This window comes from Rousettus aegyptiacus, unplaced genomic scaffold (genome assembly GCF_014176215.1).
Source record: "Rousettus aegyptiacus isolate mRouAeg1 unplaced genomic scaffold, mRouAeg1.p scaffold_m13_p_4, whole genome shotgun sequence".
Lineage (NCBI taxonomy): Eukaryota > Metazoa > Chordata > Mammalia > Chiroptera > Pteropodidae > Rousettus > Rousettus aegyptiacus.
In genome coordinates this window covers 1831869-1843684 of record NW_023416307.1, presented here as the reverse complement: position 1 = coordinate 1843684, position 11816 = coordinate 1831869, and the positions used below count along the sequence as shown (strand labels likewise).

General features: G+C 52.8%; 1 long non-coding RNA gene across 1 annotated transcript; it reads left to right on the top strand.

Annotated features, from left to right (window-relative positions):
* Nucleotides 1-229: 229 nt before the first annotated feature.
* On the top strand, nt 230-3675 carry LOC118601789. The gene is made up of 3 exons (XR_004950619.1): nt 230-1199; nt 1497-1826; nt 3218-3675. It is a non-coding gene; the product is annotated as an uncharacterized LOC118601789 (long non-coding RNA).
* The last annotated feature ends 8141 nt before the right edge of the window (nt 3676-11816 follow it).

Here is an 11816-nt window from a genome sequence, read left to right as displayed (position 1 = left end):
AGTGCAGTCCTTTAAAAATGACACCCTCTGCAAATCAACCCTGGTATCTTATGTGCATTGTTAACTTGATTCAGATTAGTTTCCAGTAGTTGCATGTTTGATAGTATCGTTAATTTCAAATTAAAAAATTAAATCCATGGGGTTTTAATTTATGATGAAAATAACCAGGTGCTTACGAAACACGACGTCCTTCCCAACATGGATGACACTCGTCTCTGGACGGGGTCAGGTCCCGTCTCTAGTGAGGCAGCATGAAGCATGAATAACACGTTTCTGTCGCACTCCAAACCAGACGACGCTCATCGGCCGGCAGCAGAAAACCCCAGAAAGTGTTCGAAGGACCAAGAGGAAATCGGGGTGCTGCGGGAAAGTGAACGAGCCAGCAAGCAGCAAACCGGCCAGAGGGGCGCAGAGGGCTCCCCGCAGCCTCGGCTTGGGGAACGCTGCTGCCGTGACGTTCGGGCATGTGCCGAGTGTCCCCAGGGGTGTGTGGGTGTTGCCGGAGAGCCGGAAGGGGTTCGGGGTTTTCCGAATAACCGCCTTGCTTTCTCAGATCCCAAAGCAGTGTGTAAATCGCAGCGACCTTGGATTATCCAAATAAGAACAAGGGGAAACATTTAAAAAACCTGATTATAGATGTTATTCATATCTACCAAACGGCTTCTTGGCAACACGTAGATTAGTGTTTAACTGAATAACTGTGGCCTGGGCCCTGCCAGGGTTGACACAGAGAACTATCGTTTCTCTACCTACTTACTCTCTTTCGATCACGTACCTACCATCTGTCACCTGCCTGTCAGCTCCCTCTCATCGTCCTATAGACCCATCTGTCATCGATGTATCACGGACTCCGTCCTGCTGTGCTTTATGTAAACTATGTGCACGTTCCCGGCTAGTTCCTTGGAAGAGGCATGAAACGAATGAAAGGTCACACTCGTTTCAGAACGTCTGCATTCGTAGATCAAGGGCCAGCCACCTTTCTCCGTAAAGGGCCAGACGATAAAGACTTTCTGGCTGGCGGTCTGCGCGTCTCTCTCTCGAGCACTCAGAGCCGCCGTTGCATCGCGGAAGTGCCACGGACAAAAATGCGAATGAGGGACCACGCCGCGTCCACCACAGCTTTATCGACAGACGCAGACGATGGGCTGGCTCTGCCCGGAAGTCGACTGATCAGAAAGGGATGTTTTTAAATGGAGAAGGTAGCCAGCAAGAGAACCCGCCAAGAGCAGGCGGAGGGGGAAGAGGGGAAGGACAGCCCGCCAGCGATTCCCGCAGGGAGAGGCGGGTGGTGACGGCGACTGTGTGGAAACCATGACGGACGGACGCCGGAGTCCACGCCATGCCGCCAGGCACGGCGCTTCCCCGCACCCTTTGACGTGGCGCGTGGCCGCGTGGTTTGACGTGGACGGTGAAGTATAAGCAGAAACGATGTGTTACTCGTGGGGCGGGGGCGGGGATTTTAAGAGCCAACACGTGATTTTTCATTTCTGTCCCAGTCAAGATGACGCTTCCGTCGACCCGGGGGCCGTGAGCGAGCAAGATGCACAGGACACCCCTGCCCCGTGTCGTGTGAGTGAGGCACACCCCCCGGCGGAGCACCGCGGCTTGGGATTGTTTGTTCCCGCGACGGAGCCCGGCCTTCCGTGGCTGACACACTCGGGCGACGAGAATCACAGCCCTCGTCACCGGACACCTGTCGCGACCTGACTTATTTGTCTTCCCGCCCGGCACACGTTTGTCTGTTAGTTTGTCGACCGTCCGTTTCCCCGTCTAGGGTAGAAACCTCTCCAAAGCAGAGACTTCCGCTGCGCTCTTTGCTCTCGGGGGTCAGTATGTGTTTATCATGTGAATTAATGAACATCGCCCAAGACGTCAATGATATAAACAAGTGCGGGCTGAGTCCCAGGCATTCCGTGAGGATCTCGTTCATTTCTCATGCAGCCGTATGAGGGAGATGGTACTGTTCTCCTCATTTCTGTCTATGGGTGAACAATTCTAATGTTGTCTACGAGAAATGTACTCGTTAGCTACTGCCGCGTAACGAATGACCACAGGGGCCGCTCACAACAGCGCACGTTCATTATTTCCTAGCCGCCGTGGGTCAGGGGTCCGGACGTTACTTGCTGGGTCCTCTGTTCAGGGTCCCCACAAGACTGTCATTGTTGTAGCCGCCAGCCCCCGAAAGACACACGGACCACCAGAACTCAGTGAGTTAGAGGGAACACACTCTTTATTCAGCCAGCTGGGTCCACCAGGGGTACGCTGACCCCAAATTAAGCAGCCCTGAAATGTAGAGGTCCAGGGTTTTTAAGCCCAAAACTCCATTCTTCATGGTGTCTGAACACAAAGGGCTATCTTTCTTCCATTCACTACCTGTCAACTCGCAGGTCAGGTGCATAAGCGGGGGTACAGAAGCAGAAAGCTTGTTTAGAATGTCATGGTCCTCTAATCAAAGGCCTACGTGTCCATAGCAATAGTCAAACAGTAATTTCCAGGAAGAGTCCAGTTTTCAGCCACCACATCGTCGAGGTGTCGGCTAGGGCTGGGGTGTCACCTGACGGCTTAATGGAGAGGGAGGGGATGGTGACTCCACTTCCCGGCTCACATCGTTGCCGGCAGGATTCAGCTGCTTGCAGGCTGCTGGACTGAGGGGCTTGGCCCCTCGCAGGCTGTTGGCCGGAGCGTGCCGTGGGTGTCGGGCCCTTGCTACCCGGTCCTCTCCAGCATGGCCGCATCCCAGCGGCCGCCGAGAAGGCAGTGGAGAGCGTCTGCTGGCAAGGTGGGCGTCGCCACCTCCTGTGGTCACAGACGTGACATTCCACGCTTGGCCTGTGATCTGTGAGACAAAAGCCACTCAGAAGTCCCACTAACACTCAAAGGGAGGAATTCACACGAAAGCGTGACCACCGGGGGGCACTGAGGTCATCCGGGAGTTCGGAGAGGTGCTGTCACTCGCCCAAGGCCACGGGGCAGGTTTTCGGCTCCCTAGTTCCCGCTCCTGGGGTCACCTGCTCACGAATCTTTCTCTTTGCTTGTCGTTCGTGGGGTGGGGAGGGGCGGGGTGTCTCCTTTAGAAGCCCAGGCTCGGCAGCACCCGTACTGTGGAAAGGGGGGTACGCCAGTGTCTAAATGAGACCTGGGTTTCTAAACGAACTCATTTTTGTGTGTGAAATACTGAATTATAACGGTACTCACCGTCTGCCCACCTTGACGACAGGCCTGGCACCCTAAACCAACGCAGCCCCGCGTGGCGGATATGGGCGGATGTAGGTATCACCGTTTTACAGAAGAGAAACTGAGCCTGGTGGAGGCGAAGTAACTTGCACCATTCGTGACCCCAAATCCACGCTTTCTCTAATTAACTAGGACCAAAACTTTGCCAGGTACATCTCGAATTTTCCTAGAGGTCTCTGGCCTGTATCTATGTCTCCGCGTAGGTTAGTTAGTTATAGATTTGGCTGCTATAGAGACCAAAATTACAGTGGCTTAAGTAAAGTAGAAATTAATTTCTCTCTGCCAGAGGCTGCATGTGGGGCCATCCCGCTCAGTAGAAAAGCTGGGGGCTCGGATTCCTCCTGCCCCTCTCAACTCTGCCACACCCCCCCCTCACCCCATTGCTGGTGGCGGCTCAGGGCGGCTCCTTACCTCATTCACGCTCCGGCCAGTGGGCAGGTCCAAAAGGGACAGAGAACAGACTTCTCTTTAAGGGCAGGACATCCTCACGTCCCTCGATCAGAATTTAGGCTGCGGCCAGGAGCAGCGGCAGGGGTCGGTGGGAGGTCGGTGAGCATCTGCACCCCGCCGAAGGGCCAGGCTCCCTTGCCATAGGGGATGGGGAAATGCACGTGGGGGACGCGCCAGCGGCTACCCAGGGGGCCCCGTTCGTACGTGGCGCTGTCTGGAGCCTCGCTGGCAACAGAAAGATGAACAAACATGTCGTCGTCCCCGAATTCAGAAGAGGGAGACCCCGAAGGTAAAGTTTCGTTAGCAGGCAGACTTCCTTGCGCATTCAGCCCCAAATCCACAAAATAAACGGGGGGGGGGGTGCGCGGCAGTAATAGCAAGCCAGTTCGGGACCGGAGAGACGGATCCCCACGCGACATCATGGAGGACCCCGCAGAACCCCGGCCCCGTCCGCAGTCGTGAGGCGAGCTGGGGGGACGCGGGGGGCGCGGCTGGCAGAAGCCGAGCAGACGGCAGCGTTTTCAGCGAGGGGCGGGAAGCGAGTGGAGGAGGTTGTGGCTTTGCAAACTGTCCTCTCGCAGTTCCGAGGCCAGACCCAGGGCGCCGGGCGTTGGCGGGCCACAGCCCCTCGGAGCCCCGTGGGGGCGGGGCCTTCCTGTCACCTCCGGCTTGGGCGGCCCGGGTGGCCCTGGTTTATGCAGCACGGTGCGGGTTTCTGCCTCCACCCTCACGGGGCCCAGCCCCCTGTCTTTTCACATGCTCTGCCCTCTGTCTGTGCGTCTGCGCCCGAATTTCTTTTCTTTGTAAGGACACCAGTGCTATCAGGTTAGTGCCCACCCCGGTGACCGCATGTCAACTCGACTTCTCTGTGAAGACCCTGCCCTCCAGCAAGGTCACATGCTGAGGTCCTGCCGGTGAGGATGTCAGCGTAGCCTTCTGGGGGAGATGCCATTCAAGCCATAGCAGTTTGCTTGATGGATGTTCATATCTGACATCAAAGTTAACAGAACTCTCGTCCCCAGAAGCAAGGGAGACCCCACGCGAGAGCCCGCGGCAGCGTCTGGGGTCCGGCTCACCGAGCAGCCGTGGCCTTCACGCAGGCTTCGATGGCCGGGACAGGACCCTGTGGCCACCTCTCAGCCCCACACCGGCGATGAGCTGGAGCCGTTCCGATGTGCCTAAAATGAGAATTCTGTGGTAAAAATAGAAGAAATTAGATGATGATGTTCCAAAGACAGCGTATACTCGTCTATGCTTTGGAAATCATTTTTTAAAAAAACCATTTTACTTATCTTTTAAAAAATCTAGTTTCACTTTCAAGGGCGGCATTTAGTTTGCTTTTTTTTTTTTTTTAATCAACCATCAGTGTGTGAACTGCATTAGAGTGTGAACAGGACAGTAACTAAATGACAAACCGCTGGCTTAGGGCCAGGGTGCCAACAAAAAGCCCCCAAATTTAATGACTGCTTTAAAAAGGTTTCTGCACACCTTAAAGCAATCACTGCTCTCTGCCCAGTAACAGAGCCGGGTAGTCCTCACAAGGCCTCTTGTCCCCCGGAGGACAGCCAACAGCTGAGACCCGGGGTCCCGGCCGGGAGCCTGCTTGTCTAGGATGCCCTTGTACACATGGGCCACCTCCTGCCCTTACCTGATGGCCCCTCCGCACAGCCAACATGGGTTGAGGACACGGGAGTTTGAAAACACGACCCCCAAGTTCTTCGGCGCCCCTCTGGGGAGAGGCCTCAGACCCCGCTCTCTGCATCTGGGCTGCAGGATTGCGTGGCCAATGCAGGACGGCGGGCGTGGCTTCTGAACCGACCCCAGTGCTGTTTACACACCGCCACCGCTCTGAGTGTAGACGGAGCCTGTGACCACGTCACATTAGGGGACAAAAGGGAGAGCACCCCAGTGGGCCTCGTCTGACCCACCCCCCCCGCCTCCACCAAGCCTTTAAAATCAGGGAGTTTTCTCCAGCCTGCTGCACGGGGGGAAAGTGGGGGCTGAGAGCCAGAGGGGGACTTGCTGCATCGTTGATGCCGTGGGAGACAGGCGGGCCAGGTGCCCAGGCGTGTGGGTGACCTTTGAAAGCTGAGCGTGGCTCTCGGCTGACAGCCGGCAGGGAAATGGGGACCTCAGCCCTAGGACCACGAACAAGCGAGATCGTCTCACAGATAGATGGATGAATGTGGCAGCGGGTTTGTCCCCGGAGCCCCAGACAAGGACCCCGGCATGGCTGGCACCTCGATTGTGGGGGCGGGGGGGGGGGACCTCGCAAACCTGAGTGGACCGCTGCCTTACAGAGCCGTGAGTCGGTAAATGGGCATTGTGGTCGGCCAAGGACTCGGGGCCGTTTCCTGCGCCGGTTTCCAGGTCCAGCCTGGAAAAGACAAGCAGCTTCTGCTTCTGTCTGGTGGAGCAGTTGCCATGGGAATCCAGTCTCCATGCGGCCCCAGGGACCGGCCCGCGTGGGGACGATCGAAGACCTCAGAGCAGCCACAGCTCAGGCCCAGCGTTCTGGCCTTGTGCATTGGCCACTCGGAGGTGGTCCTCCGGCTCCGGTCGATCTGTGCCCGCTGACACTGTGTGACCCGGGGCAGGCCACTTCCCTCGCACCCTGTCCGGATTACGAAATAAGTGATTGCTCTTCTTTGAAGGTGCTAAGGTTTGGGGTGACTTAAGTAGAGGGTCCGTTTTCTGCTGTTTGCTCCGGGACAAAATTGCTCATTGTGCCGTTAGCAATGTGGTTGGTGTTAAAGATCGCTTGAATAAAGCTGTTAAAGGCTTCCTACAGGACAGGGGAGACGGTCCTCCCTCGTGGCTTTAGAGATGCGTCCTTCTAGACTTCCCTCCTAGGATTTCGTGAATTGAGGAGTGCGATGGGGAGAGAGAGCATTTTGCAAATTCCTGCTAGCAGAGGGGTTTATGAACTTTGCAACCTGTTTAATCAACAAAACGGTAATGTTCGATGCTGTCGAAGGTGCGGTGAAATAAGTCATCTCAGGGGTCATAAACTGGTGTGGTTCTGGAAACTTCAGTAAGTTTAAAGTGAATAATGTTTTGACATGTGATTCTAATTAAAAGAGCCTAATGTAAGATACAGTACCAACGCAACATAAAACGAAAAAAAAAAAAGCCCAACCCTCTACATACATAAATACATTAATCTCAGTTTTATTTGCAATATTGAAAAGCTGGAAACAACATCATGTTTAGCCACATGGGTATTCTTACATTCATTATGATGTGCTTATAATGATATTATGTTATGTATCACAATGTAGCATGTTATTATAAAGCCATTAAAACAATGTTCAAGAGTGGTTTTTAATGATATGGAAGAATGCTTATAATATAGTGATAAATTAAAAAGGACATAAAATTACATAGACAACATTATATTTTACTATCTAATTCACGAAAGCACATACGGTTGTTTAAGTAAAAGATTTCAAGTAGTTAAAATATAGATATAACTGAATGCTTGATAATAAGGAATTATTTAACTAATGGTACGATGATAAAATGTAATACGATTAGCAACTTAAAATTATTTCATAAGGATACACACATTTGTGGGAAGACACTTAGGCCCTTTGGTTAAGTGGGTGTGTTAGTTCCCTAGGGTGTTGTTACAAAGTGCCACAGATTAGGTGCTTTGAAATAATACGCATTTATTCTCATTTATTCACCGGAAGCCTGAGACGGAGGTGGGGGAGGGCCCTGCCCCGGCTGACGGCTGGGGGTGTGGGGGAGGAGAGCCCTTCCTGGCCTCTTCCGGCTTCTAAGGGCTGCCAGCAGCAATTCCTCGGTCCTTGGCTGGCGCTCTCATCCCTGCCCCCGTTGTCACATGGCCTTCTCCCTGCGCGTCCTCGCTTAATTGTTTCTCTGTGTATGTTCGCGCCCAATTTTTTTCTCTCCTTATAAGGACACCCGTCATATTGGATTAGGGCCCTCTGCAATCCAGTGCGACCTCACGATTCACCAAGACTCTATATCTCTGAATAAAGTCCCCTCCCGAGGTTCTGGGTGGGTGTGGATTTGGGGGGCAGACACTAGTGAACCTAGTAGAGTGAATTAAGTGAAAAATGCGTATTTCGTATATAAAATTATATATACTATTTCAATACGAAGTTGTAGTTCTACGTGACACACACACATACACACTCATAGACACACGGGTGGGGTGCGCATACACACCCACGTAAAGGGTTGAAAGACTTCTTAATACTTTACAGAGAGTGGGTCTTTCTGGGGGGCAAGGTTCTGGGTTCTGCTTAATGAAACTGTGTATTTTTCTGCATTTTCCACATTTTCTACACTGGCAACACATTCCTTTTGTAATTAAAACAGTGAATTAAAAATTTTTTGTTACATAAATTGTCAAAAATTAAAACAGCTGATGGTATTGGTTGCGTTGGACATTAGCCCCCAGGGGCAACGTAATCACCTTGGACAGCCTTTTGCTAATCCAGGATATCTCAGACTCCTTACAGCGCGTGTCTTTGGACCAGGCGATGGCATTTACAGGCCTTTGTTCTTGAGTCTCGGGTTCGCAGCGAAATTGAGCAGGAGACAGAGATTTCCCGTATACCTCTTGCCTCCACGCACGCACAGCCCACGCCCCCAGCTCCCCACCACCGATGAGCCTCCGCAGACACGTCATCGCCCAGAGCCCGTGGGGCACCTTAGGGTTCACGCTTGGCGTCGCACATTCTGTGGGTCTGGACAAAGGCGTAGGGGCAGCCATCCAATGTTAGAGAATTTCCACTGCCCCAAGTGCCCTCTCCTCTCTGTCTGTCGATCTCCCCTCCCCCGGCGCTCGCCGATCTTTTGACTGTCTCCATAACAGCGATGGCTTTTGTGAGAATCGATCCTGAAGGAATCGTGTGCGTCCTCCCCGACCCAGCTGTGCCGGCGTTTGGTACCCCGTATCCTGGTGAAAGCCGCAAGTGACATGAAGGCCACGGGTGGGGACCGGCTCAGGTAAGTGGCAGTGCCTGCGGTTGATGGAATTAAATACAATGTATTTAAGAACTGAGGACAGAGGTTACTATGTCAAGTAAATAAAATCTGATCATTAAACAGTGGGTACAACCGGAACATTATTTAGCAGACGAAGGCCATCCTGAGAACGCTGCTCGTCCCTGCACTGTGGCCTGCCGAGAAATCGGAGGTGACAATGTCCTTCTTTTTGATTACCTGCAGTTTCCATGTCTGCCATAGTGAATATATATCTCTTTTGTAAGAAGGAAAATAATAGAAGCTATTCATTACTAATTCATAGTACTTGTCCATGGGTGATACTGAAATTATAGATGGGTTTTATGGTCTCCTTAATATTGAGTGGAGCCTGATGTGCAATTGCTGTTTCCGTGGGTGAGAACCAGTTCAACGTGAGCACCTTTACGTGATTCAGCTTACTAGATTTAAAATATTCTCTAAATGGTCTACGGAGATAACGCCACTTGTACACTTAAATTCCTCAAAGGATTCCTGCTAAAGGATTTAAACGCGTAGTTCTGATACAGATCTAAAAGAAACATGTATCCAAGATTTCCTTTGACTGATTAATGAATGACGGAGCCAGCGAGACATTACGACAGATTCAGCGGGGAATTCAGAGAACACACCTGTGCATGCCGTCACGCACACCGAAACGTTTACGAACAGGTGCACCACGGGTCAGTGTCTGAGGGCAGACATCGGCAGCGTCCTCACCAGAGAGAGTTCATTTGTGTTTCAATCCACTGCAATCGCTTGCGTCACTACCCGTTTCTTACATTTTTGAATGAATCAGCGTTGTCCAGAGTAATAGAACCAGTAGGAGACATATTATGAGACCTCAGCTCACCTGGTTACGGAGGCCTAGAAGTCCCATGATTCTGCCATCTGCAAGGCGAAGACCCAGGAGGGCCCGGCGGTGTTGTTCCTAGGCGCGTCCGAAGCCCTGAGCACAGAAGGGCTGATGGTGTAAGTGCCAGTCGGGGTTCGAAGGCCCGGGGACAGAGCTCCAACATCCCAGAGCAGGAGACTGGTGTCCCAGCCAACGGGCAGGCAGACAGAGCAGATCTGCCTTCCTCCAGCTTTCTGTTCTAGTCAGGCCCTCAACGGATTAGACAAGGCCCACCCACGCCGAGGGGGGCCCTATGTGCTGTACGGGGTCTCCTGATTCCAACGGTGACATCTTCCAGAGTCACCAGAAAGAACATTTGACCAGATCCCAGGACATCCCGTGACCCAGTCAAGTTAGTAAAATTAACCATCACAAACTTAGAGTTTTTAGTAGCTCAAAGATAGCTCAGGTCCTATTAAATCAGAAAACCCCATAATCCTCTTTGCCCATTTCGAAGTTTTTTAAGCCACTTTTCTTGACATTCCCTTTTTACACCTGAAGATAAAAAGCAGCCTTGTGACTGGACCTGAGGTCTGGCCCCTGGGTCCCCTCTGGGCTTGTCTAAGGCCTCTCTTTCTCCACCATTTTTGCAATTGGGTCCCACGAACCCCTTAAATTTCCTCAGGTGCACGGGGCCTCCTGCCCCCCAAGGTGCTAGGGCGCGATCACATGTCCCTCTGCCCTGGGAGGCGGTCCTTCCACACTCCGCCTCCCCACCCAGTCCCCTCCTCACCTCCACCCCCCCCTGCCCCCCCAACCCCGCCCCCAGGCTCAAACTCAGTCCCCTCAGGGAGCCTCCGGGGCCAGGGGCCAGCTCTTCCTCACCGCTCCCCTCCCGGCTTCACCACAACTTGACTTATACAGTCCGAATGTTTCACGTCAATTAAGAACTTTGTGATTTTAAACCCTCACAGGCCCAAAATATGACTTAAATCTCTCTATGCTTGAACGTCGAAGTAATGCAAATCTTCCAACTTCCAAAAAAGAAAAAAAAACAAAAAACAAAAAACAAAGTCCCTTGGGGTTGCACAGAGTCAGAGATGTGTGTCTCGTGTCTGGGCTGGGGGGCGGGGGCGGGGGCGGGGGTCTCAGTGAGCAGTGCACGGGCTCCCGGGGGCCCAGGGCCAGCGGCGGGAGCTCCCTGCCCTTGGCATGGAACCTCCGAGAGTGATTCTTAGCATTATGTGGGTCTCGTTGTTAGGGCACCTGTCGGGGTCAGCGTGTGCCACGCCAAAACACGCCGCTGTGGCGTAAGGATTACATTAAGCCGAAGGTAACTGAGAAACGGCAGACAGCAAACCGACCGGCCTCCCTCCCCTTGCTGTACCGGGAAGGGCAAAGGGGTCGCCGTGCCCCGAGACGCTTGCCAGAACCTGCGCACCGAAGCCCCCACTCTCCTCCATTGTCGCCCCCGGACCTCCGCTCCCTGCGGTCCGCCAGCCCCCGAAGCGCAAGCTCCTGTCCCGTGTCCTGCCACTGCCCTAGTGACTCTGTCTCGTTAAGACGCTGCGCCAGCCCGAGTTTCCACCGCGCCTTTGGGGTGCTCGCCACCCATTTTCTCCCACGCGCATGAGGGCGGCACACGTTAAGCAACCCTCGCTAATCTCGGTTTCATTTTTTTTTTTCCTCTTGTTAATATTTCTTTTGTATGTTTAATTTCCAGGGCCCAAGCCACAGGACCAGGGAAGGTAGAGGATGAGATTCTTGTCCTCCCCTGGACGCTCAGTGTTATCGTAACAAACATTTCTGAAAGTTGTAACAACAAATTCTTCCATTGCAGTGTTGGGACTAAGGCTGGGGCTGGCGATCCCGGGGGTGGGAGACCGTCGTGTGACCTCGAGGCCGGTCCTTGTGACTTCCAGCGCTGACTCACACTCTAAACATCAGGACGGACGCTCAGAAAGTGAAAAAAACACATCGGGGCCAAAACGAGCGACACCGGCCAGGAGTTGTACGCCCGTGGCTCATCGTTCTAAAATTATTTGCGTTTTGAATTATGCCAGGCCTTCGGGGACACACGAACACGGTGCCCACGGCCCCGTGTAGATTTGTGAGTTTATGAAATTTATTCTATTCGTTTTGCCCACCATTTTTTTTTTTTTTGGACACGCTCCTAGTACAAGGCCTTGTGGGAAATAAAAAACCACAACCCAAACCTTTCCCCCTACCCTCTTGTGTTCAGTGGCTGGGCCCTGTGAATTAAAGTGACAAAACACAGATTAACAGGAGAAAAAGGTTG